The sequence below is a fragment of the Sminthopsis crassicaudata genome, chromosome 5 (genome assembly GCF_048593235.1).
Source record: "Sminthopsis crassicaudata isolate SCR6 chromosome 5, ASM4859323v1, whole genome shotgun sequence".
In the NCBI taxonomy this organism is placed as follows: domain Eukaryota; kingdom Metazoa; phylum Chordata; class Mammalia; order Dasyuromorphia; family Dasyuridae; genus Sminthopsis; species Sminthopsis crassicaudata.
In genome coordinates this window covers 180,916,424-180,944,068 of record NC_133621.1, presented here as the reverse complement: position 1 = coordinate 180,944,068, position 27,645 = coordinate 180,916,424, and the positions used below count along the sequence as shown (strand labels likewise).

General features: G+C 33.9%; 1 pseudogene; it reads left to right on the top strand.

Moving 5' to 3' along the window:
* On the top strand, positions 1-27,645 carry LOC141543920 (kelch-like protein 15; annotated as a pseudogene).

The following is a 27,645-nucleotide window of genomic DNA, read 5'->3' as shown; positions in this document are numbered from 1 at the left end:
ATGAGGAGGAGACTTGAGGAAAATTTAGAAGTGCCATTGTGGATGGTAAGATAGTGAATTGATTAGGAGGGTTAGAATGATTGTCTTCTACAATGAAGAATGGATTTGATGGCATAAATTTTGGTGGGCTCATGATTTTGTTATTTCTATCACTTCTGCTAATATTGTCAGTTTATAAACAAAGAAGGCTGGAAGACATGGTGCCCAATAAATTGATGAATGAGTTTTTCAAAAATGATCACTAATAGGAAAAAAAAGGTAAAGTATTTGAGTAAAGGTAGGGTAGAAATGAACAGATTCATAAAGAAGTCTAGAAAAGCAAGGGAGAAAAGTTTTGCCAATGGAAAAAAATGTTCCCTTGAAGTTTTAAAGCTGTAATGAACTCTTGGAAAGAGTTGAAATTTGAAGTAATTAAACTTTGTTAAGGATTTCATTTGAATGTGATCAAATAACATTTTGTTTCTATAGTATATGTGTTATCACTTAACTGTCACAAGGTCCCAAAACATAACTATCTCCTCTTTGAAGAAAAGGGCAAAATTTGAGACAAATTCACTTTTCAGGTAAGATGGAATTCTGATACTGAAAGTATCTAGCTGTCTTAAAGTCATAAGTGATTTAATAGAATATTGGTAATTTGGGTATTTTGTCATCATCCAGGTTTGGGCAAAAGTATCTGTCCTGAAGGTTTCTTTAACTGCAATTAAAGATCCTTAGATTTGGGAAATGATACCATGAAGTATTCCAGAGAGTTACATGCTATGTAATTACATAGTACAAATCCAAGATAAACCCTACCAGAAAGACTGAACCAACACTAAAATAAGTGGGAAAATACTTGTAACTTTTATAGATATGGCCATTACCAAATTTGCAGAGGCTGTAATAAGTCAGGATTTTTAGCACTAAAAGGACTAAAAGGAACAAATTTTTTTAGAGCTATTGATTAACTTGTCTTTTTTTTTCTTTTTTTGCCTGAAACCTGTGGGATTGTTGGAATAAGAACAATTGTTTTACTTTTTCACAAAATTCCTCTGTTTGCTGTTTTCCCATGCAAATGAGTGTTTGTCTATGTCTCTCTTTGTGTAGTCTTTGCCCATGTTCTTATCTAATTAGAGACAGACAGAGACAGAAACAGAGAAGAGAGAAAAGAGAAAGAAAGATAGAAGAAGACAGGAAACTTGTAGAAAAATAATGTAAAGAAAATTAATCATAGACTGAATTTCAGTCTTAGAATAATGAAATATCATAAGAAAAGTGAAGGTATCAAAGTTGAAAAAAAGGTATAACTATTAAAATAATTAGATATAAGAAGACTTAAAATTTCTTTCTGAAAATTGGATAAATTAAACAGAAGAATCAAGCAAAAAAAAAAAGTGAAATAGTTGAATCCATTGTTCTTTAAATTAACCAATAAGCATTTATTAAACATTAAGTATTAGGTATTTTACAAGAAAGAAGGTGGCCTAAATATAATAAATAATACTTTTTTATTAATTTTATAATTATAAAAAAATTTTGACAGTACATATGCATAAGTAATTTTTTTATAACATTATCCCTTGTATTCATTTTTGCAAATTTTCCCCTCCCTCCCTCTACTCATTCCCCTAGATGACAGGCAATTCCAGGTTATATTACAGGTTATACTGTAATACATTAAATGTATTACAGTATAACCTAGATACAATATATGTGTGTAAATCCAATTTTCTTGTTGCATGTTAAGAATTGAATTCCAAAGGTATAAGTAACCTGGGTAGAAAGACAGTAGCAAATAGTTTACATTCAATTCCCAGTGTTCCTTCTCTGGTATAGCTGCTTCTGTCCATCATTGATCAACTAGAAGTGAATTGAATCTTCTTTATGTTGAAGATATCCACTTCCATCAGAATATATCTTCATACAGTATTGTTGTTGAAGTGTATGTGATCTTCTGGTTCTGCTCATTTCACTCAGCATCAGTTCATGAAAGTCTCTCCAAACCTCTCTGTATTCAACTTGCTGGTCATTTCTTATAGAGCAATAATATTCCATAACATTCATATACCATAATTTACCCAGCCATTCTCCAATTGATGGACATCCATTCATTTTCCAGTTTCTAGCCACTACAAAAAGGGCTACCACAAGCATCTTGGCACATGCAGGTCCCTTTCTCAACTTTAGTATTTCCTTAGGATATAAGCCCAGTAGTAGCACTGCTGGATCAAAGGGTATGCACAATTTGATAACTTTTTGGGCATAATTCCAGATTGCTCTCCAGAATGGTTGGATTCTTTCACAACTCCACCAACAATGCATCAGTGCCCCAGTTTTCCCACAGCCCCTCCAACATTCATCGTTATTTGTTCCTGTCATCTTAGCCAATCTGACAGGTGTGTAGTGGTATCTCAGAGTTGTCTTAATTTGCATTTCTCTGATCAGTGGAGATTTGGAACACTCTTTCATATGAGTGGATATAGTTTCAATTTCATCATCTGAAAATTGTCTGTTCATATCCTTTGACCATTTATCAATGGGAGAATGGTTTGATTTCTTATAAATTAGGGTCATTTCTCTATATATTTTGGAAATGAGGCCTTTATCAGAACCTTTAACTGTAAAAATATTTTTTCCCAATTTGTTACTTCCCTTCTAATCTTGATTGCATTAGTTTTCTTTGTACCCAAGCTTTTTAATTTGATGTAATCAAAATCTTCTATTTTGTGATATATAATGATCTCTAGGGCAGAGACAAGATGGCAGAGAAGATACACTAGAATTTGTAAGCTCCCTTCTTCCCTCAATACCAACTAATTGAATCAGCCTCAAAAATAATGCTGGAGTGATAAAAACCACTAGGATTAGAAACACAACTTACCAGAAGAAGAGATTCTGGAATTTAGACAGAAAAGGTAGGTTCCAAGGGGAGGAAAAAAAAAGAGATCAGCACAGAGAGTGTTGGATTGGGGCTAGCACACTGTGCCAAATGGGCTGGGGAGAACTATGGGATCAGAGAAGCCACTGAGATAGAAGAATCTGGCATAGGCTGATATCTCTACTCTGCTTTTTAAAATAACAGATCAGAAGAGAAATCAAAGCCACTTTAAAGCAATAGCCAGATAATATAATCACCCCAAACCAGAAGCGACCTAACAGATCTTGGGCACGGCTGTGTAGCCGCCTGCTGCTGTCCGGCACTTTTCCTTGGGGCAGTTAAGAACCTGAACAGAGGGGGACATAGCTCATGTCAGCCTCTAATCCACATAGTGCAGGGCTCAGCCTGAGGCAGTGGAATTCTCCCTGCAGCAAAACTTCAAAGCAGGAACTGTGCTCTCTGGGCAGACATTTCCAGTTTGAATGCAGGGGCTTTTTGCTTCAGCTGCTAATATCCACGGCCTCATGTGAGGCTGTGGCTGGGGTTTCTGACACTTTCACTGTTTAGCCTTAAACCTCAGGGCAGTCCCAAGGCCACACAGTGGGGCTCCTCACTGGGCACTCCTCGCAGCACAGCCATGCTAACCACCTCTGAGGCATTTCCAGGGAGGGGGGAGGGAAACTCTCTCCCAGAGCTCTCTCTTAGTCTAGACACAGGAGCCAATCTATCACTATCACCATCTGGGAGGAAGCTGATAAATAAATGTCTTACCCCAAGGGCAGACCACATACAGAGCTTTAACAATGAGTAAGAAGCTGAAGAGAACGATTGATACCTTCTATACAGAGAAAGAGCAGGTATCCAACCCCAAGGAGGCTAACAGCAGAGAGTCTCCAGATAACACCCTAAAGGGGAATGATACCTGCCCATCACATAATTATCTACTCTACTAGAAGAAACTATTTAAAAAATTAAGAGAGTTTGAAGAAAAATGGGGAAAGGAAAGAGAAGCTATGATAGAGAATAACAACGTCCACTGAGATAGAAGAATCTGGCACAGGCTGTTGGCTCTTCTCTGCTTATAAAACACCAATTCAGAAGAGAAATCAAGCCAACTTAAAATTTAAAGCCAGATTAGATCTTCCCCGAATCCTGGAGGTGACTCAGCAGATCTCAGCACTGTGGGTGCAGCCGACATAGGCTGTACTAGCTTTCACCTGGGAGTAGTTAAGAGATTGAGAAGTGGGCAGATACGGCCCAAGGTAACACATAGTGCCTGGCTCAGCTGGAGGCTGTGGAACTCAGCCCCAGGAAGTCCCAGAGAAGCGGAACCTTTTCACTAGGGACAATGGTTTCTGGCAGACACTTCCAGTTTGAGCGAAGGGGCTTTTCATGTCACCTGCTGCTGACAAACCTCAGGGAAGCCTCTAGGACACAGCGCCCACACAGGACAATCCTGCTAATCACCTGTGAGGCACTTCCAGAGAGGGGGTGGGGAACTCTCTCCCAGAGCACTCTCTTAGCTCAGGCACAGGAGCCGCTGCATCCATCCAGTCTGGGAGGAAGCTGGTAAAGAAATAAATAAATAATTTCCTACCCCAGGGACACACCCCAAAAGATTTTTTAATCATGAGTAAGAAGCCAAAAAGAAGTATTGACTCATTCTACACAGAGAAAGAGCAGATATCCAACCCCGAGGAAGTTAACAGCAGAGAGTCAGCAGATAACAACCTAAAGGGAATGATACCTGCCACCCATCACATAACTCTCTCCTCGAAGAGACTATTAAAAAGCTAAGAGAGTTTGAAGAAAAATGGGGAAAGGAAAGGGAAGCTATGATAGAGAATAACAACATTCTGAAATTGGAGTTGGAAAAAAAAAAGAATTCACAGGAGATGCAGGGAAACAAAATTTGTGAATTAGAAAAGGTTAAAAAAATTACAGGAAAGTAGGATTTCTGAATTGGAAAAGATAAAAAAGTCTCAAGAAAATAGAACTTCTGAATGGGAAAAAGAAAATAATTCTAAAAAAAAAATTTAGGGAAATGGAAAAAAATTCAGTAGAGCAAAATAATTCATTTAAAAATGAAATTGGGCATTTACAAAAAGAACTAAAAACTGTGAAAGAAGAAAATAACTCCTTAAAAGTCAGGATGGAACAAATAGAAATGAATGATTCACAGAGAACCCAAGAATCAGTCAAACAAAACAAAACAAAAAAAAAAAAAAAAAAAAAAAAACTGAAAAGCTGGAGAATAACGTCAAATACTTACTGGGAAAATCTATAGGCCTGGAAAATAGATCTAGGAGAGATAATCTGCAGATCATTGGACTTCCCGAAAACTACTACCAAAAAAAGAGCCTAGATTCTATTTTACAGGAAATTATCAAAGAGAACTGTCCAGAGATAATAGAAACAGAAGGGAAAGTAGATGTCGAAAGAATTCATCGAACTCCTTCAGAAATAGACCCTAAAAAAAGAACACCACGGAATATTGTGGCTAAGCTGCAGAATTACCACACAAAGGAGAAAATCTTGCAAGCAGCTAGAAAAAAACAATTTAAATACCAAGGTGCCACAATAAGGGTCACCCAAGATCTGGCTGCCTCCACATTAAAAGATAGAAGGGCCTGGAACCTGATATTCCGTAAGGCAAAAGATCAAGGATTGCAACCAAGAATGAACTACCCAGCTAAGTTTAGCATCTTTTTCCATGGAAAAAGATGTTCATTCAATGAAATAGAGGAATTCTATATGTTTCTAAGAAAAAAAAAAAAAACAGACTTAAACATAAAATTTGATCTACATCCACAAGACTGAAGAGAAACAGAAAAAGAACTATAGAAAGAACTATAGAAAGAACTAGAAAAAGAGAAACAGAACCCTTGAGAACTGTAACTCTGTTGTGGGTATATAAAAAGTACTCATGGATAATTTGATTTTACTGATATAAAAGAAAAAAAGGGGGATGTAGTAAAGGGAAGGGGGTCGTTTCAGAAAAAGGGGAAGGAATGATAAAAAGAGGGAAACTACATCCCAGGAAGAGGCATAGAAAATACACCATATCTGAGGGAATTTAGTGAGGGGGAGAATCATTATGTGAATCTTTCTCTTATCAGAAGAGGCTCAAAGAGTAAATAATTGACATATTTGTTTTTCAGAGAATTTCTCTCACCTCATTAAAAGGGGGGAGAGGAAAAGGGAAGAGGAAAAGGAGAATAAGTGAAGAGACTTGGAGGGAGGGGGGAGGGATACAAAAAAAAGGGAGGGCTGCGTGTCACAAGGGGCGTCTATAAATTAAATATCAGGGAAGGGGATCAGGGGGGTCAAGGGAAAAAGTATAATCTGGGGATAATATGATGACAGGAAATACAGAATTAGTAATTTTAACTGTAAATGTGAATGGGATGAACGCTCCCATCAAATGGAGACGGATAGTAGACTGGATCAAAAATCAGAACCCTACAATATGTTGTCTACAGGAAACACACTTAAAGCAGGGAGATACATACAGAGTAAAGGTAAAAGGTTGGAGCAGAACCTATTATGCTTCAGGTAAAGCCAAAAAAGCAGGGGTAGCTATCCCTATCTCAGATCAAGCAAAAGCAGAAGTTGATCTAGTAAAAAAAGATAAGGAAGGAACGTGGATGTCTGCAACAGGTGATGTGAAAAGCCCCTGCGCTCAAACTGGAAGTGTCTGCCAGAAACCACGGTCCCTAGTTCAAAGGTTCCGCTTCTCTGGGACTTCCATTCCACCTCCTCCAGCAGAGCCAGGCACTATGAGTTACCGCCCCGCCCACTCTTCAATCTCTTAACTACCCCGAGGTAAAAGACTGGATTGCCTATGTTGGCCACACCCCCAGTGCTGAGATCTGCTGAGCCACCCCTGGGATCCGGGAAGATCCAATCTGGCTTTAAATTTTAAAGTGGCCTAGATTTCTCTTCTGAATCACTCTTTTATAAGCAGAGAAGAGCTAACAGCCTGTGCCAGATTCTTTTATCTCAGTGGATTCTCTGATCCCAGAGCTCTCCTCAGCGCGACGGGCGCAGTGTGCCACTACCCCACCATCTGTGCTGGCCTCTCTTCTTCCTCCCCTGGGAGCTGACCTTTCCTGCTGAAACTCCAGATTCTCTTCAGCTGGTAAGTCGTGCTTCCAGTCCTTGTGGTTTCTATCAGTCCAACGCTATTTCTGAGGCTGATTAAATCTAGTTGGTTGTGAGGGAAGAAAGGAGCTTACACAGTTGCGTGTATCTTCTCCGCCATCTTGGCTCCGCCCCCAATAAGGGGAAATTTTATATCTTTAGAGGCTTATTTGAAGAAAATAGAGAAAGAGAAAATTAACAAATTGGGCCTGCAACTTAAAAAGCTAGAAAAAGGCCAAATTAAAAACCCCCAACCAAAAATTAAACTTGAAATACAAAAATTAAAAGAAGAAATCAATAATATTGAAGGTAAAAAAAACTATTGAATTAATAAATAAAACCAAGAGTTGGTTTTATGAAAAAGCCAATAAAATAGAAAAACCTTTGGTAAATCTGATCAGAAAAAAGAAAGAGGAAAAACAAATCGTTAGTCTTACAAATGAAAAGGGGGATTTTTCCATCAATGAAGAGGAAATTAGAGAAATAATGAGTTACTTTGCCCAACTTCATGCCAATAAATTTGATAACTTAAGTGAAATGGATGACTTCCTCCAAAAATATAGGCTCCCTAGATTAACAGAGGAGGAGATAAATTGCTTAAATAGTCCCATTTCAGAAAAAGAAATAGAACAAGCTATTAATCAACTCCCCAGGAAAAAATCCCCAGGACCACATGGATTCACATGTGAATTCTACCAAACATTTAAAGAACAATTAGCCCCAATGTTATATAAATTATTTGAAAAAATAGGGGATGAAGGAGTCCTACCAAACTCCTTTTATGACACAGACATGGTACTGATACCTAAACTAGGTCGATCGAAAACTGAGAAAGAAAATTATAGACCAATCTCCTTAATGAATATTGATGCTAAAATCTTAAATAAGATATTAGCAAAAAGACTTCAGAAAATCATCTCCAGGATAATACATTATGATCAAGTAGAATTTATTCCAGGAATACAGGGCTGGTTTAATATTAGGAAAACTATTAATATAATTGACCATATTAATAATAAAATTAATAAGAACCATATGATCATCTCAATAGATGCAGAAAAAGCATTTGACAAAACCCAACATCCATTCCTACTAAAAACTCTTGAAAATATAGGAATAAATGGACTATTCCTTAGAATAATCAGGAGCATATATTTAAGACTGTCAGTAAGCATGATATGCAATAGAAATAAACTGCAACCTTTCCCAGTAAGATCAGGAGTGAAACAATGTTGCCCACTATCACCATTACTATTCAATATAGTACTAGAAATGCTAGCCTTGGCAATAAGAGCCAAGAAAGAGATTCAAGGAATTAGAGTAGGAAATGAGGAAATCAAACTATCACTCTTTGCAGATGACATGATGATATACTTAGAGAACCCCAAAGACTCTGCTAAAAAGCTATTAGAAATATTTCAGAATTTCAGCAAAGTGGCAGGATACAAAATAAATCCACACAAATCCTCAGCATTTTTATATATCACCAACAAAATGCAACAGCAATAGATACAAAGAGAAATTCCATTCAAAATAACAGTCGATAGTATAAAATATTTGGGAATATATCTACCAAAAGAGAGTCAGGAATTATATGAGCAAAATTACAAAACACTTGCCACAAAAATAAAGTCAGATTTAAATAATTGGAAAGACATTGAGTGTTCTTGGATAGGCCTAGCGAATATAATGAAGATGACAATACTCCCCAAACTAATCTATTTATTTAGTGCTATACCAATCAGACTCCCAAGAAACTATTTTAATGACCTAGAAAAAATAACAACAAAATTCATATGGAAGAATAAAAGGTTGAGAATTGCATGGGAACTAATGAAAAAAAAAAAAAAAAAAACTCAGAGGAAGGTGGTCTAAGTGTACCTGATCTAAAGCTATATTATATAGCAGCAGTCACCAAAACCATTTGGTATTGGCTAAGAAATAGACTGGTAGATCAGTGGAACAGATTAGATACAAAGGACAAAAAAGGGTACATCTATAACAATCTAATCTTTGACAAACCCAAAGATACCAACATTAGGGATAAAAATTCATTATTTGGAAAAAACTGTTGGGAAAACTGGAAATTAGTATGGCAGAAATTAGATATGGATCCACACTTAACACCATATACCAAAATAAGATCAAAATGGGTCCATGATTTAGGCATAAAGAATGAGATAATAAATAGATTAGAGGAACAGAGGATAGTTTACCTCTCAGACGTGTGGAGGAGGATGGAATTTATGACCAGAGGAGAACTAGAGATCATTATTGATCACAAAATAGAAGATTTTGATTACATCAAACTAAAAAGTTTCTGTACAAACAATACTAATACAAACAAGATTAGAAGGGAAGTAACAAATTGGGAAAATATTTTTTTAAAATAAAGGTTCTGACAAAGGTCTCATTTCCAAAATATATAGAGAACTGACCCTAATTTATAAGAAACCAAACCATTCTCCAATTGATAAATGGTCAAAGGATATGAACAGACAATTCTCAGATGATGAAATTGAAACTATATCCACTCATATGAAAGAATGTTCCAAATCACTACTAATCAGAGAAGTGCAAATTAAGACAACTCTGAGATACACTATACACCTGTCAGATTGGCTAAGATTACAGGAACAAATAATGATGAATATTGGAGGGGATGTGGGAAAAATGGGACACTAATACATTGCTAGTGGAGTTGTGAAAGAATCCAGCCATTCTGGAGAGCAATCTGGAATTATGCCCAAAAAGTTATCAAACTGTGCATACCCTTTGACCCAGCAGTACTACTAGTGGGCTTATATCCCAAAGAAATACTAAAGAGCAGAAAGGGACCTGTATGTGCCAAAATGTTTGTGGCAGCTCTTTTTGTTGTAGCTAGAAACTGGAAGATAAATGGATGTCCATCAGTTGGAGAATGGTTGGGTAAATTATGGTATATGAAGATTATGGAATATTATTGTTCTGTAAGAAATGACCAGCAGGAGGAATACAGAGAGGCTTGGAGAGACTTACATCAACTGATGCTGAGTGAAATGAGCAGAACCAGAAGATCACTATACACTTCAACAACAATACTGTATGAGTATGTATTCTGATGGAAGTGGAAATCTTCAACATAAAGAAGATCCAACTCACTTCCAGTTGATCCATGATGGACAGAGGTAGCTACACCCAGAGAAGGAACACTGGGAAGTGAATGTAAATTGTTAGCACTAATGTCTGTCTGGCCAGGTTACATGTACCTTCGGAATCTAATGCTTATTGTGCAACAAGAAAATGATATTTACACACATGTATTGTATCTGGGTTATATTAAAACCCATGTAAAATGTATGCGATTGCCTGTCATTGGGGGGAGGGAGTAGAGGGAGATGGGGGGATAATTTGGAAAAATGAATACAAGGGATAAAAATATATAATAAAAAATACATACATATATATATATATATATATGTATATAAATATATATATATATATTTATATAAATTTAAAAAAATAAATAAATAAAAGTTTTTCTAGAAAAAAACAAAAACAAAAACAAACAAAAAAAAAGAATTAAACAGGCTATCTTCCTGTATATGAATGCAAACATTTTAATCTTTAAAAAGCATAGTTTTTTCCTTCTCTTTTTTACTTTTTTATGCTTTTATTGAGTTCTGTATTTGAAGATTAAATTTTCTAGACAGCTCTGGTCCTTTCATCAAAAATAAGTGAAAATTCCCTATTTCCTTAATTATCCATCTTTTATCCTGAAAGATAATGCTTAATTTTGCTAGATAGTTCATTTTTTATTACAGTCCAAGTTCCTTTGTCCTCCAGCATATCATGTCCCAAATCCTTTCAAAGTGGAAGCTGCTAGGTGCTGGGTAATCTTAATTGTGGCTCCTTGATATTTCAATTATTTCTTTCTGGCTTCTTGTAGTATTTTCTCCTTGATCTGATAATTCTGGAATTTAGTTACAATATTCTTTAGAGTTTTCATTTTGAAATTTTTTGATGCTGCTAGCTCCCTTTTCATGGTGAGTGAGCATGGCCCCGTTCTGTGTTATACTAGTGTTTATTTGCCTTCTATAGTTGTGTTGATGGTCTTACAGTTAGTCTGCTGATACACTGGCTTCTGAACCAAGAGAGAGTAGCTAACACTGCTGTATTTTGGCTCTGAGCCTCCCTCCAGATTCCCCCAGTGCTCAGAAGCCTCTTGCCCTCAGTTTCTCTGCACTGCATTGCACCATGCCTTTGCTAGCCTGTAACCCACCCACCCCCACCTGCTCGATTTAGACAGACCTTTTCTGAAGTTATTCCAAAATATCCTATGCTAGAAGTTTGTTACACTGCAAATTTTTGTGGGTGTTGTCATTACAAAAACTGTTCAGAGCCCCAAGACCTGTCTACTTTATCCCATCTTGGCTCTGTCCCCCAGAACATAAATTTCTTGGAAAAAACTCCCTATTTTATAAAAATAGCTGAGAAAACCAGTTGGGCAGAAATTAAGTTTAAATCATTCCTTTACAGCAGCTATTACAATAAATTTAAAATAAAAATAAATACAATAAAATATCACCTTTATATTAAAAGTTATTAGAAAGAAGAAAATTAAATCAAGTACCTTTCACAGTTATGACTATTAATAATCAGGCAAAAATAAAAGTGATTACAAAATATCAAAAGTTAAAATGGAAAACTTAAGTTTCATGAAATTGAAAAAGTTTTATATGAACAAAATTAGAGTAATTAAAATAAAATTATTCATTTAGAAAAAAACTTCAAGTCAATATTTTGTTAAGGCATTAATATTACATATTTAAAATATGAAAATACAAATATATTATACTAAAAACTATCTTTTAATGGAAAAGCAATCAAAAGAAATGAATATAACAATTCCTAAAAGAAAAACTGCTAAATCATTATAATAATGTAAATATTTTCCAGATCATAAATAAGCCAAATCCAAAAAAAAGGACTCTGTTTTTATTCAATACTTCCAAAAGTGAAAAGATAACAAAAAATACTAAGAGTCAAGTTTAAAAAGGTTATAGAAAGACAGGAATACATGCACCCTTGATATCACTGTGAATTAGTTCATCAATTCTGGACTCATTGCTGAATGTTTCAGAGGAGCTAGACTACCAATGTTTATACTATAAATGGGCCAAGCATTCATTTTGGTATATTTCTTTGGATTTTCTCTGATTGTCCCATAAGAATCACTGTCCTGCTCCAACTCTTGTTTATATTTAATTGCTCTACATTTGCCCTGGGCACTGTTTTATTTTGTTTCTCAGGAAAATCTGGAGAGCTTGGAATTTTCTGGTTTATTCTGTCCAGAATCTTCCCTGCCAAATAATTTCAATACTATATAAATTGTTTGGAAAATAATAGATAAGTAAGAAGTCCTGCCAAATTTCATGAAATTTTCATGACATAAATATGGTTATGTTACCTAAACCAGGAAAACCAAAACCAGAGAAACAAAATTATAAAATGATCTCTCATAAAATAAAACAAGCTGTTCCATATCATAGTACATAATTATAGGAATAGTAAATCTTAAACTAAGCCAGACTAACATAGTCTCTTAAACTTAGGGATAGGTTGAGAAAACATTGTCATTTAGTAGCAGATAATTTAGAAAAATAAAATAATCAGAAAATTATTATATAATTCTTCAAAGGTTTTTCAAAGGCTAAATCCCTCTATCAGAACAAGATAAATTGAGCAAAGACTAATCCAAAATCATAGTTGGTCTGAGGCCAAGTTCCCCTTACAGTTAGCTGAGGAAAGGTTAGCCAGAAGTTAAATTAAGGTCTCCTTTTCTTTTCCTTTATTTGAAGTCTAAATCAAATCATGGACATTGTTTTGCTAAAAAAAAAAACATGGGAGAGAGGGAACCTTTTGACTACCGCCTAATGATTATTAATTCCTCTTTCCCAGTATACTTTCTATTTATAAAAAGTGTCATTTGAAGGAAAGGATGTTTTGCATAGAATTAATAAAGTCTGAGATACTTGGTTCTTCTCAAGGGTTCAGTGATCCAAGACAATCCCAATAAACTTTGGATAGAAAATGCCATCAGAATCCAGAGAGAGAAGTATGAAGACTAAATATAAATCAACACATGCTATGTTCACTTCTGTTTTGTTTTTCTTCTGTTTTTCTTTTTCTCTCATTTTGTTTTTCCATTTTGTTCTGACTTTTCTCTTGGATATGATTCATGAGGAAATACGTTTTTAAAAACATAAATGTACATGTATAACCAAAAAAAAGTTGCTGTTTTTATCTGCAACTTGGGGGGGGGGGGGGCAAATATATATATATATATATGTATATAGTCTGGGAGAAGCTAACTAGTCAGGTGAGCTGCTTTGTCCAATTGAACTATGTTCAAAACAAGTTACAATAATTTTTCCAATCCCTCTTTTTTATTGTATTATCTCTGTAAATCAGTCCTTGTCTCTGACCTCTGAGCAGTCAGGTGATTTGGTTTGATATGCAAATACTAGCTTTTCATATTAAATCATAGATGGCTCCTTTACTTTGTCTTCAGATCCCTTTTTATCTTAGATAATCAATTTTAATATATGCTGCTAGAATTCATTCATATTTAATTCATAAAGATAAAATAAAATAGCCATTATCTGCAACTGAATAAAAGAATGCATATGCAAACTTGTGATGTAGTAGTAATAGAAGAAAAAGTAGTAATAGTAGTAGTAGTAGTAGTAGTAGTAGTAGTAGTAGTAGTAGTAGTAGTAGTAGTAGTAGTAATAGTAGTAGCAGCAACAGCAGCAGTAGCAGAAGCAATAACAGTGACTCATCCTTACTTTTTGTAATGGAAATTTAAAAAAATTAGGGTTGGGATACAGTGCTACTCTTTTAATTAGTGTTTCATTTTCAATAGTCTACAGAGTATTTTATAATCAAATAAAATAAATGTTGTTGTTGTTTATAGTTGAATGAAGGCACTGGAATGTAAGCACATCCTCTGAAGACTGATTTTAAAATTTATAAAAATAACTCGAATAGCAAACAGGTAAACAGTGATCTTCTCCCTAGCCAAGTCTCACCAAGTAGAAAGCTTTTCATTCCATGTAGCTCAGAGATTGTAGATATTTATAATATTTACATATTAAACTATTGTTCCTAAATATTTTATTTATTTAATTTTCTGGTTTGTTTGTTTTTGTACTGACATTAGAAATTAAGTGTGCTTTCCTTTGGGAAATAACTAAAGAAATATTACTACATAAATGAAATGGGATATTACTGTGGTATAAATTGTGTGGAAAAATCTGAATATTTTGATGAATGCTGTAATCCCTAGTGAGTCTGAAACTAATGGATAACTTGAGTTTGAGAGCTCTGAATTAGAGAAGGGCTAGAGTCAATCATGTATACAGACTAAGTCTGGTACTAATATGATGAGTGAGTTCCCATGAAAGGAAGACTTCCAGGCTATCTAAGAAGAGGCAAACCTATTTAGGTAGGAAAAAAGTGCAAGATAAAGCTTCCATATCAATCAACACCTTGAGTTGACACTGCACTCCTAGGCTAGGCTAGGCAACCCAGGAGACCTAGTCTCAAAAAAAAAAAAAAAAAAAAGAGAGAGAGAAAGAAAGAAAGAAAGAAAGAAAGAAAGAAAGAAAGAAAGAAAGAAAGAAAGAAAGAGAAAAAAAGCTTGATTTTGAAGACATATAAAACATATGAAAAGACATTTATGTTCTGATATAAAGTGAAGTGAGAACCAAGGGAATTTATATAATAGTTTTGATAATAGAAAACAAAAGATTTGAAAGACAAAAATTATGATCACCAAATGATAATCTTTATTTCAGTCAGTCAATAAACATTTATTAAACATATATTACATGCTAGGAACTATATTAAGTCCTGGAAATACAATTATTAAAAAAAGAAAAGAGAATGTCTGCCTCCCAGGAGCTTACAATTTAAAGAGAAAAAACAACTCATAAAAAGTAGCTGAAAATTGATCCAAGAGAGAAGTGACATTGGAAGGAAGGTTACTAACTCCAGGATATGATAAAGAAGAAAGACCAAAGGAGTGCACAGAACTAAAGAATTATGCTGCTTACCTTGTGATAAATAAATGATCAACACATAATGCAGAATGAGAAATGCATTTAGTTATATGATAAATACAATAATAAGTTATAATTTATTTTATTTATATGTATATTTATTTTACTTATATTTTTACTTATATTCTTGAACTTCTGTACATCTAAGTAAAATTTGTTACTGTTTTCTAGTTTTATAAAATAATTTTAGTACTTTCATTGCTTTATCACAAAATAAGCAAATTAATTTTATAGAATTATTATTATTTTGTCACTTTGGCTCAACCGAACTATAAACAATTGTTTGGATCTGATTTTATTTATGTAAGAAGTTTATTTGTGTAAGAAGTTCATATACTTACTGGTATATTTTTGGCAGGTAGAATACTAAGCCTTTTATGTTGTTTACAATTTTAAATAGATTTTCTCCATATATTCCTAAAATTGTCATTTGTCTTTGAAGAGGGCCAAAATGAGGATCAAGGTTCAGTGTGTACAACTGTGATTTATTAGATCAATATTAAATTGGAAGCTCTATGATAAGATGGGTTTATATATTCTAGGCATAAACACTTGTGAATGGAGGTATCTTTAAATTTGTACATTTCAAAAAAATAAATGTGTACATTTCATATTTCTACTGAGCTATTGCAATTCTGCTGTACTCATGAAGTACCATACTTCCTTTGATGTGGGCATGTTATGCTGGGCAGTTTTGTGTAGCATTTCTGGAGTCTCACAAATGATTCCAAAGTCCTTTGCAGAGACATTGAGTGTTCTTGCACTGCTTCTTCTGATCTGGTATGAGAATTTGCCTTGTGTTGTGTTTGTGTTCTTCATAAAATAGTCTTTTGTACAAAGACATCTTTGACATTCAGACAATGTGGCCAATCCATCAGAATTGGACTATCTTAAGTAGTTTGAATGCTTGACAGGTCAGCACAAGAAAAGACCACACTGGTACTTTATTTGTCTAGGGACTTCTTAAGACAATTCAAATGGAAATGACTAAGTTTCCTGGCATAATACTGCTATATTGTCCAAGTTTCATAATCTTAATGAGGTCAGCATTATGACTCTGTAAATCCTCAGTTTGTCAAGCTACCTAATACTTTTTCTTTCCCATACTTTTTTTTTTTGGAACCTTTTATATTAAACTAGCTCTAACAACGTGTGTGTCAACCTCATTTATGCATAAATCCTTAGAAAGTATACTGCCAAGTAAAGTGAATTTATACACAGTTCAAAATTTCTCCATTTCTGTAGCCAGTGGTTCTATGGATGAATGGTGTGCTGACTGATGGAAAACCTCTGTTTTCTTAGTATTGAGAGTCCAAAATCAACACAACTGGAGAGAACCCATACTTTGTTGTTTCTCAGTGTCAGTCTTCATTGAGTGCCCAATAATCTATAATAAAAAAAAAAAAAGAAATTGTGCACTAACACTTTCTCCACTTTAATCTTAGCTTGTAATCTTTTCAAATTAAAATATTTACTGTAAGCATAGTAGCTGATCTTGATATTATTTCTGTCCTTGTTGAAGGCATCTGAAAACATTGCTGAAAACATCATGTTAAAAAAGCATTGAAGCAGGCACACAGTCCTACTTCATTTCACTGGTGACTGGGAAAGCATATTATAATCCATTATTCAGGATTCATGCATGCCATTGTGAAACTGGTATACAATACTGATGAACTTCTCCAAGCAACCAAATCTTGCCTTTCCACAAACTCTCATGATTGACATTATGAAAGACTTTAATCATATCAATGTTTTGTTTCTGGCATTTCTCCTCAAGTTGATAGGCAATGGACAACAGGTTGATTATTCTTCAGACTTTTCTGAAGCTGCAGTGATTCTGGGGTAGATGATCATCTTCCAGATGAAATATCAGTCTATTAAGGAATATTCAGCAAGAATCTTGCCAGCAATGACTAAAAGAGAGAAAGAGACTATCTCCAGAGATTGTTACAAGATAGCCTTTTCCCTTGCCCCTTTTTAGAGGCTGAAGAAAAATCAAAAAAGAGAAACATAATAAACTTTACTAAACTTAATTTTTTACATTCCTCCATGGGCAGATGAAACAAGTAACTCTTAGGCATCAGAATTATTGGAATAGTCAATTCCAATAGACTTATGATGGAGAGAGCCATCTGCATCCAGAAAGAAAACTAAGGAGACTGAATGTGGATCACAATATAGTATTTTCATCTTTTTTGTTGTTTACTTGCTTGAAAGAGATCAAATGAAAAGGATATATATGTACAAAGATTTTATAGTTCTACTTTTTCTTTTGGAAAATAATTGAACATTTAAAGGATCTCATCATTTGGGGAATGACTATACAAATTGAAGCAAATCAATGTGATGGAGTAATATTGTGCTTTTTAAAAATGAAAAGATTTCAGAAATACATGAAAAGCCTGTATGAACTAATACAAAGAGAAATTAGTAAAACTAGAATCCTTTTATTTAAAATGAGTATTATTGTAATGATAGAGAACTTTGAAAGATTAAGCTACTCTGATCAACATAACAATCCAAGATAATTCCAAAGGATTTGATGAAAAAAATGCTATCCACTTTTAAAGAAAACTGATGAACTCTCAATATGAATTAAAGTATATTTTTCTTTATTTCTTTGCTTTTCATCCTTTTGTGTGATGTGGCTAACATGGAAATGTTTTGCATGATTTCAAATGTATAATTGATATCATAATTTTATTTCAGTGGCTGGGGGAAGAATGGGAGTAAGGAAATATGGAAATTGAAATTTTATTTATTTATTCTTTTAAAACTTAAATACAAACTAGAAAAAGAAAAAAATTGTCAAGTGCACAGCAGAACATGAGATGATCCAAAATATAAAGAAATAAATTTTCACTTCAAGAAGGCCTATGTAATTAATATTACTCATTGTGTTCAGAGTTGTCCATCTTTCCTTACTTGTAGATTTTCTTTTGTTCTCTACTGTGCCCTTTTTATTTTATTCTTCCTCCATTCTTTCTCTTTTCCTCAAAAAGGTTACAATTAAGCATGGATAAACATACAGATGTATGTATATATTCATGTGTGATATATGCACATGTACACATACATATATACATGTTTGAATATATGCATATATATATATATATAAAATCATACACATGTATATTCATATGCATCTATGTATGATGTTTGCATGCTTGTTTGTCCTTTGTTTTTCTGAGGGTGGATAACATCATCTTTCACAAATTTAAGTCTTTCCACATTTTTCTAACTCTACCAACTCATCCTTTCCTATAAACAGCAATATTCCAAGCTTATACTATCTAGTTATTTAAAATAGTCTAAAACAAAATTGATTAATATAGATGACATGCAGTGTTATTTTCTTTTTAAATTGAATTTATTTTAGCTTTAACTGTCTGAGATCATGATTACTAGCCCTGTTTTTTATCTAATACCTTCTATTCTTGATCTTCATTTTATATGTACATCATTATTTCCTATTCTTACTAGCTTTGCTTCACTTTTACCTGCTACCTTGTCCTCCTATTGCTTAACATCATCCCCTTCCAATGATCCCTCCCATATCCTTTCCCCTCACCCTTTCTCCTTCACTTCTTGTTTTTATCTGAATATAGAAGACTTTTACTCCCTTCTAAATATATGTTATCTCTTTAACACAGATCTGATATCCTCTTATATCCCCTCTCTTACCTTGTACTACAACTATCCTCTTGGTCTCTTATTTCCTTCTTAATTTAAAAGATTTTTATGCCCTTCTAGATATATTTGTATTGTTCCCTCTTTAACCCATTTCTGATGATATCCAGTACTATCAGCTGTTTTTCCCATCTAATTCCTCTGTATCAGTTCTTCCTCTCACATCTAATTTGTATAAGATAATCACTCATTTTTTAACCTTTTCCTACATGATTTTGTTTTTTAGAATAACATCACACTGAGCTTTACTCCAATCTCTTTTTCAAACTATCCAATTACTATTGACAATCTTAGACTTAAAGTTCTTAGATTTTTGACAAATCTTAGACTTAAAGGAAATATATATTTCCACATACAACAAATAAACAATCTGTCCTTATTGACTCCCATACAATTAGTCATCATTTTCATTACATTTTTCGTGGATCCTCGTCAAATTTTCAATTAAGTTCAGATCTTTTTTCAATAAAATCCTGAAAATCTCACAATTCATTGAATGTCCTTTTTTCCTCATTTGGGATTGTGCTTAATTTTGGTTGCTATATTTTCACCCACAACACCATTTTTTATTTCTTCTGCAATATACAGTATTCCAAGATCTATGGTCTTTTTTATGTGACCATTGCTAGGTCTTCTGTGATTCTAATTATGGCTTCTTTCATTTTAATTTTTTTCTTGTTGTTCATATTTTTCTTCTTGACCTGTGGGTTTCAAATTTTGGTTATGATATCTCTGTAGGTTTTCCTTGTAGGGTCTCTTTTGGTTGGTTATCAGTGGATTTGTTTTTCTATTTTTATTTTTTCCATCTTGTTCTCATACTTCAGGATAATTTTCTTTCACTATTTCTTGTATTGTATCCAATTGTATCCAAATTGTATCCAAAACATTTTACTAATTGAATTTTTAAGGTAGTCTGATTATTCTTGTTTTCTCTACTTGATCCATTCTCTAGATTATTTTTCTAGTGAGATATTTCTCATTCTTTATATTTTGTTTTATTTTTTTTTGATCTCTTATACTTGCTAGTTTCCCCTTATCCAATTCTAATTTTCAATGTTTTCTTTCTTAGGATTCTGGATCTTCTTTTTCCAGTTGATTGACTTTCTTTTCATATTTTTTTTGTTTTTCTTATTTTGTTCTATTTTTTCTAAATCTCTTATTTTTTTAAATCTTTTTTTGAGTCCTATGAATTCTTTAGGGTTAAATGGCCATTAATCTTATTCTTTGGGATAGGTACCCTTAAGTATTTTGAAAACTGATGACATATGACACAGACTTCTTTGAGAAATTAATGTAATACTTAAGTATTATTAGAGCTTAGCACCTCCTCAAAGCCTATGCCACAAATAGACACTTCAACTTTACTGTATGAAATCGGCTTCACCCTATTTGGAATCCTCTGTATATTCCAACTTTAAATTATCGGTATCAAAATAATTTATATTTACCCACCAGAAGAACTGATTAAACTTCCCAAAATCCCATTCCCTTGAGAGAAAAAATGAACGAAAATCTATTTGCCCCTTTCATCTGTCCTAGTATCATAAGCAAAGGCTTTTTTCTTTTTTTTTTTTTTTTTTTAGTTTCAGTATCCTCCTTTAAAAATGAGCCCTGTTTTGTTTTGTTTTGTTTTGTTTTGTTTTGTTTTGTTTTTGTTTTCTATTGCCATAGCATCTTTCCATGGTTAAATTCTTTCTTCTTTGCTTGCTCACATTATTTTTTAATAGTAATTTATTACTATAATCACCTCTAGTCCTGGTGTATGATGGTGCTGCCTCTGGTCTCAGGTACTCTTTTAGTTCTCCTTTCTGGCCTGGAACCAGATCCAAGAATTCTGCCCTCCTTTAAGTGTCCACAGCAATCAATATGCCTGCTCAACTGCTTCTTTACACACCTGACCGACATGTGTTGATTCCTTCTCATACATTGGTGTCCATAGCACACATCCCATAGCATTGCATCCCATATTAACAGAGATTCTCTCAGTCTTCCCTTACTCAGGCATCTGACCACCCACACAGTCTGGGAGGGGAAAATTCCTGTGGCTGGGCTCAAGATTACTTCCCAATCCAGGTAACCACAGAGATAGCTGCTTACTGTTTCAGGGGAGCTAGCCTGAGGCATTTATACTTTATGTGGGCCAAACCTCCGTCCTATGATCTTTCTCCAAAGCTTTTCTGTTTGTCCCAGGAAGACTACTCTTCTGCCCCAACTCTAATTCATTGTTTCTGATCTATGTTTGTTGTGAGATTTTATTTTATTCTTGTTTGTGGGAAAAATCTGGAGAGCTTGGAATTTTTTGACCTATTCTACCACCTTCCCAGAATCCTTTCCAGAAATCATATATATGCATCTATATGAACATTCATATGCATGTTATAAATAGATACTAGAGAGATATAGTATATATATATATATATATATATATATATATATATGTGTGTGTGTGTGTGTGTGTGTGTGTGTGTGTGTGTGTGTCTATATATGCATATATATGTGTCTATATGTATCCATATATGCAATATTCTTCTCTAAAATATAATATTCTCTGGGAGCAGGTTTCTTGGGGGGCTTCTGGAGGCAGCCCTCATTTCAGTTCAGAATAATCACTCCAAATGCAGCCAGGGATTAAAGTCCAAATCCTTTATTGTTTCCTTCAAAGTCTTATCTTTTTTTCCTGGGGCCTTGTTAGCTTTCTTAGAGGTGTATCTCTCTCCTTGGTTCTGAGAGCTCCTGAGGCTAGTCCTTTGCCTCTGCCAGCTTCTGCCTCTAGCTTCCTCCAAATGTCTCCAAATCCAAAGGTTTGTGCTTGAGCCTCCAACCACAACAAAGGTGGTTGATGGAATGAATCTGTCTCAGCCTCAGAATGCTTCTAGTGTGCTTGTCCATCTGGCCCTGAGAGTTTCTCCTTATATGCCTCACACTAAGTATACACCAATCATTATATCACTAGGAAACCATTATTTGTTGTAGGATTAAATCAATGCTAAACTAGATTTAACCACTGTCTCCTCAATTCCACTTACTTAAGACCTTGTAAGAATTCTAACACATATACATGCATATATGCATATATACATTAGCATTTGTAATAGCAGTGTATGAGGAAAAAATATATAGGTATCAAATAAGTTGGGAAATGCAGAACAAACTGAAATATAATAAGAATACTTAGAAATTCAAGAACACTTATAGTAACTGGTGTATACTAAACTAAACAGTACCAGGAGAACAATTTACATAGTGATCACAATAGTATAAATTTTTTGAAAACTTCAAAATTCTCACTAATGCAATATGATTTTGATAAAGTTACAATGAAACATTCCTCTTTCATCTTAGAGATCAGTTCATTATCCAGAAGTACACATTTTTTGATATGTTCAATGGATCACTTTGTTTTGCTTGACTACTTATTTTGTTAAAAGATAAGTATGTTTTGAGAAATCAGGGATAATGATATTTTAAAAATAGAGCTTTAAAAAACATAAAAAAGAAAGTATCAATGCTATCAGATGGGAACTACACTAATAATTTTTAGCATATATTATATTATATAGTGTAACTAATCCCTAGTGTTTTTTAGTGTGAAGGCTGTTCAGGCAAGAAGATGCATTTGAAGAAACTACCTGAAATGATGCATCAAATCATAAAATCCATAACTGATTTCTAGTGAGAAAAAATAAAATTTTAATAATTATTAAAATGTTCTTCTACAATGGAATTTGGACATTTATATTTTTGCAGTTTTTCAACTTACATGTTAGACTCCATTGATTGTTGAAACTGATTGAAATTATTAAATGTTTATCATACAAATGAGCATGAGTTACTGTTATAAGGTTAAACTTTATGAACTGAGTTACAATTAATAAAAATAATATTTAAAACAAAGGAAATTTTCCTAAATTTTTATAACACTACTCAAGAGTTAATACACTTACTATGGTTTCATATGTGGAAGGTATTTCATCTTTCAGTTTTGATAAAAATTTATTTTTTACAAGAAATAGAAATATTAATGGTCCTTTAAGAACCTCTTAGCAAGAACTGCTGAAAGGAAAAATAGTGGAGAGAAACACAAAATATTCTGAGAGGTCCACTGAGGAAATAGGATCAGAGAAAAATAATACACAGTTTGTCAAAATGTTCTTTTTCTTAGGAGATAATTTACATATAACCATCACATGGAGTTTCAGTTTAAAAGGTGAAAAACACTTTAGCTTTTCGTTGAATGTGTTACAATTATGTACTGTATATTTGTGGTGTTTATAACAGATATGTGAATTTGAGTTTCTGTAAAATTAAGATGAATCATTTCACATTTCACATAAGGAAATCCTGCTTTGAAGCAAAGTCAAAAAAAAATGAACAAGTGAAAGGAAAAAAACTGAGAGTACCTCCCAATGCTTGCAGACTAGTGCTCATGTAAGCCTATCTAAGACTAGTATTACAAACTAAAACTGTCCCCTGAAACATGAAAGTAGCTGAACCCAATCAAGTCTAGCTTATTGGATAACTCATAGAAAAAGAAGAATTGGGTCAAATTTGTAAGGGGCCTTTAAATGGGTGCCACAGCGCATCGGGAGATTGAGGCCCAGAAGTAATTTCTGTGGATATTAGGACTGCCCTTGGGCGGGATCCTGGCCATATTGAGATAGCTTCGTAATGGGTGACTCTCTCGCTGATTGGCTGTGTGTGTGACCTCACAGGCCCTATGTAAGCCCACTGCAGGCAGCAACCGCCCTCTTTAAACTCGTGCTCTTGACCCTGGCTCCCTAGCCTGGGTGGCTTAGATTACACGTGGCTGTTCTTGAGCGCGCTACCGGTTATTAAGCTAGTAATTGTAACTGCCAGGAGAGCACGTTATACAAATTAGTGTAAACTAATATAGACATTTCATGTTAGGCAAGCAGGAGGACAAAACACTCATTTTGGAACATTTGCTATTATGTGCAATATTTTGAACTCCAATTAAATTTTCCTCACTAAATGCATTTTAAGGAGAAAAATATGTGGTGACTAATTTAACTAATATCATTAGATTTCAAAAAATAATATTTAACAATTTATGCATGGAAAGAAGTCAACTTTATCTTTCATAAATTTAAACTTGACATACTTATATTCTAGAAAATTAAAGTGAATCTAATTTATTTCAAAATACATATGTGTTGTGTTCCTCTCTTAACCTCTTCTCCCCACCTCCATTATCATTAATCTTTCAATACTGGCAAAATATGCAAAAAAGAACACTTGGTTTTTATAAAAAGGAAAAGAAAAGCAACTGTTGAAATAATTTTGAGACAACCAGTACTATTATTTTTAATGGAGAAAGTCTTTTGTTTCTTAAATCATTATCATTTGGATAGGGAAACATAATCAATATTCAAGAGGCATAGCTCAACTTTTCTAAAGTTAATCCTTTATATCTGTGGTTTATGACATTAATATATCTCACTCTCTTCCCAAATAGCAATTTGGAACAATGTAGTATAGTTATAAGGGATTTAAAAACCATATGTTCAAAATAAAATAGAATATACACACAATATATTGTTTTTAAAACCTTTGAGGGAACTTCCATAAATAAATATATATTCTGAAATTTCAAGTCCTAGAAAATTTCCTGGGGCCTGGAGAAATCCAATGATTGTCAGACATAGAACTTGAGCTTAAGTGTTCCTGACCCCAATCACGGAACTTAAACATCTATAAATAGCTCTAGAATAAAAATTAGTATTTCAAAATATCACATTTCAAAGGAACAAAAATCCATTAGATTTGTGGGGCAGCTACATGCTGAAGTGAATAGAACACTGGCCCTGGAATCAAGAAAGCCTGAGTTCAAATCCTGCCTTAGACAATGCTTAACTAGTTGTGTGACATTGGATAAAATCACTTAACCTCTATTGCCTTGCCCAAAAAAAAAAAAAAAAAAGGTGCATTAGATTAAAAAACTGTGAGAGAGACAAAGAGGGACAAATACAGAAGAAGAAAAAAAAAAAAAAGCACATATAGATAGAAGCAAAGAAATGTGTTTTTCATTAGTTTGGCAAATGATCCATCTGAAGGGAATAAAAAGGGAAGAGATAATTGCACATGGTCACTTTTTTTTAAATTTAGAAAATATCCTTAATTCTTGAAGCCTTATTTAGTTTCCTAATTTTCTTTCTTTGAAGAAAGTACTCCGGAAGCTTTTTCTGCCATTTTTATACTCTATTAGATTTTTTCCAAAATATCAAATCTCTATAATTTCTATTTCACATGTTCAGTTTTTAATACAACAGCCTCTGATTATTGAATAAAGAGACTTAAAGTAGTTAAATATGATTTGAATAAGACTGAAAAACTTTTTTTTTTTTTTTTTTTTTTTTTTTAATTCTTCACATTGATTCAGTTTATGGGATGTACTTTGTCATTTATGTCGGAAATCATTCTTTGCTGCTTTTCCTTTTGAGGCTTGGAGATGTTTCTTGGTGAAGACATAAATGACTTTTAAAAAACTAAATACCATATCTATCTTAACTCTAACAAAATATAGTCGAACAACCATATTAGACTTAGTCATTTTTAATGTTCTGTCTCCCTCCCTCCCTTTCTCCCTCTCCCTCTCTCTCTCTCCCTTGCTCTTCTCTCTGTCTCTCTGTCTCTCTCTTCTCCCCTCTTTTTTTCTCTCTCTCCTCCCTCCCCTATGTCGTGTGTGTGTGTGTGTGTGTGTGTGTGTGTGTGTGTGTCCTTAATTTGGGTCAATTTTTAGCAGCTTGTTGGGAAAGTCCAATAAGATCTCATTGATTTAGACTCCTCTGATTGAGATTTTTCTATTAATATAAATAGATGTGATTTTGATTTAAAATCAATATTACAATGCTGCCACTGGAACATAAGTAAGAATAGGGACTGCAGGGGCCACAGCCACCCTTATACTAAAAGGATGATATTTTTATAGGAGTTGATTGTATCCTGTGTAGCCGTGGATCTTCCCCCTTCAGCCAAATTATTAGCAATGACAAAGGTGCTTTTCCTGGTGCAGATGCCAATCCAGTCATAACTGGACCAAGACCACCAAGTGATTTGTATTCAGGATTTAGAAACATTTAGTTCCTCTATCTGTAACAATGGTGGCTGTGCTGAGTTCAGAACACAGTATAAGGAGGAATGGCTTCTTGATATCACATGCCAGTGAAGATCACCAATCCTATGTCCATGAAGCACTCCTTGCCATATAGAGTAACTATTTCAGGATAATGTTCACAGATGACTTGAAGAAGCAAGATCAGAGCAAAATTCATTTTTAAGGTCTGATTACTACAGGTTTCAGTCACATTCTATAATTCACATAATGGAACTGTAAAACTGAGTATGAATACTGTTCATGAAATCCTGTAAGCTGTCATGTTCACATGTCAATTTATAGAAGTGGTGAAATCCTGCTGCTTTTTTCTCTTAGCCAAAATTTGTTTAGAAAAGTGTACAGAAATTATGAGACTATTGGATGATATTGGTGTGAACATCAATGGAGTCAGGAAGAAGCTAGAGTCTTTTCTGATAGAGAACTTTTTCCTACTAATGTCAAGAACTGACTTACTGTCCTATTTGAGCTTTGAAAAGTTTATGTTTCATACAGATAATAACCATGTGAACAGGTTCCCAGAGACAAAACTGTCAGTCTTGACTGTGGAATAATAGAAGATGCTGGGAACATCCTGATGCATTATTCAGAATGTCAGGTTTTGTTTGATGACCACATCCCGTGTGTTTGAGAAGGTTTTTAAAGCAGCTGTGTTCTGAAGTTAGGAGAATGAGAAAGACTTGAAAAAAGGCAGAGGAAATTTGATTAAGTGGTCAGAATTTCATAGATACTCTCAGCAATTGCAGCATGAAGTTGATGACACATTGAATTGCCTTCATAGTTTTCTCCACATTTTTGTGGAAATAAAATCCAGCTACATCTATTTCAGATTGCAGTGTGCAACAGAATGATAGGACAAATTCTTCAATTACACAAATGATCTTCTGGCAGCTAGTAGAGATATCTTAAGTATCTCTTTAACCAAACTGTCTTGCCATCATGAATAACTCTCTTCTTGTTAGATAGGGAAGAACTGAAACCAGAACTGAGAACAGATAGTGAGTTTCTGGCTTCCTCCAAAATATTCAGTTATGACACAAAATCTTGACTGAGAATGGAAGATATGACTGTTCCACATTTAGAATTTTTACTTGGTGTTATTGATAGCTGCATCTATGCTATGACTAGAACAAGGGATGAGATATTTTCTTTAACAGAGACAAATGGAAATGTGTGAATCCTAATCCAGTCAAATAAATGTGAATATGAGGAGACAACACTTAGCAACAAGTTCTTTATCACTGATGGAATTACTTCATCTTGCACTTCCAAAAGAGTGTGTTTTTGCTTCTGGGGAAAACCAAACAAGAATAATATAATGATTTATTAACTGTGGGGAAGAAAAGTATGAAAAGAATTATGCAAAATGATTTCACAAAATGATTTCTTATAATGGTCATCTTTATGTATTTGGAAATATCTGTTATATCTTAAAGGCCTCGTCTGAATCATTTATATGCCTTATCACAGAAGTTATGACCCAGATACTGATTAGTAGATTTATCTTGATATTAATACCAATTAGTAGAAGTGGTCATGATACAGCTATATTTGACAAGCAATTAATGATTCTGAAAGACCTTTGCTATAATGGTCATCACAGTGATTTTATTCTCACATTTGTTCTTGAAGAAAATAAATGGAAATAAGATGAATATACATGGATGATAGTTTACAAGCATAGTTTTCATTTTCCTAAATCTGTATTATAG